Source organism: Dermacentor silvarum, chromosome 6 (genome assembly GCF_013339745.2).
Source record: "Dermacentor silvarum isolate Dsil-2018 chromosome 6, BIME_Dsil_1.4, whole genome shotgun sequence".
NCBI classification, from domain to species: Eukaryota; Metazoa; Arthropoda; class Arachnida; order Ixodida; family Ixodidae; genus Dermacentor; species Dermacentor silvarum.
Window position 1 is genome coordinate 84,073,256 of NC_051159.1, and position 1,442 is coordinate 84,074,697.

A 1,442-nucleotide genomic window follows, 5' to 3' on the forward strand; every position below is an offset into this window, starting at 1 on the left:
ACTGTAGCTGTGCCACTCAAAACTTCATTACTGACAAAATCCCTAGCCTTAAACGACAAGGCCTTTGCACCACTGCCAAGAGGGTATTAAAGCGAAGCTTTATATGTCCACGCAAAATCGCCTGTGTACAGAAAACTATAATCATCAGCATAGGCTCGAGCGGCTTCTTCCGCAGCTGGCTCGTTGGCGCCCCTCGAGTTGTGCTTGTGCCACTGCTCCCACGTTCGTCGTCGTCGCCTGCTTCCACAACTGGCTGCGTTGCCGCTCATCATTCCAGCGTAGAATTTCACTTCTCTTCTGTCGTCGTAATGGAGAGGCCGCGTCTACGAGGGTATGATCCATTCATTGTCGCATGTAATGGACAGATTTAATTTTGAATCAATTTAATTTATAAGAATCGCAAGTGGCAATCGCGGGCGAATGCTGCTAACCACGCTACCGAGCAAACTCGAGACATCGAACGCAAGCGACAACGGCGGACTGCCGGCATACTGTCAGTGATGTTCTCTCCATCGCAGCCGAATGTGTGTGTAACCTCATAATTGAGAAATACTTTAATGAACCCTCGGGATAAACACCAGGGCCGCACGTTTCAGCTTCACTGGTTAACCATCTTCACAAAGTGGAAGGGTTGACGAATTTTTTATCAACAACAAATAAAACTGGAACAAGAAAGTGTAAAGGAGAATAACGGGATGTACGGGTAATGACTTGAAAGTGTGATTTCATACCTCTGTGTGCTAAAGCTAGTGTAGGCTCCAAACTAAGTGGACAAGCCAAAATCATGCCAATGTCGCACAAATTCACAAAGGCAGTAATGAAAAACATGTTCTGTTCAACCTTAAAATTCAATAATTTATCCGCACTGGTCACCAGAGCGCAAGTTAATTCATCAGCCATGGAACTTTGTTCCAGTGAAAGCCGATATTGTCGTAGAAAGGTAGGTCACAACGAAAAGAATCAGAAGAGAGACTTAGCTGGTGCAAGCATAGACCCTTCCACTGCTTTCTAACACAGGCTAGAGTAAGTGCTTGGTTCTCTGAAACCACAGTAAGCAAGACTACAGTAGTCCCACTTGAGATGTCTCTCTTGTGATAACTTCTGCTTTGCAATTGATCAGACTTTCATACATTTTACCACACAGTGTACAAGAAAATGTGGATATGTGTGCTCTAGGTATGTTTCTTGCATAGCAAAACACATCTCTATCACTCCAGTATGTGACAAAACACATTCCTTTTTTTCTTGGCAATGCTAGCTGCAAGAAATGTGCTACAGAAAGTTACTTCATAACCTGCCATGGCATAGAAGGATCCATTTTACTGCTTTCTTCATTTGTAATGAACTGTAGTTTTGCTCTTGTGCCTTCTTGCAGTTTTTGCAGCCCGCAACTTCTGCAGCCCGCAAAAATATTTGTAGGGAAGTGTTCCCACTCACAAATT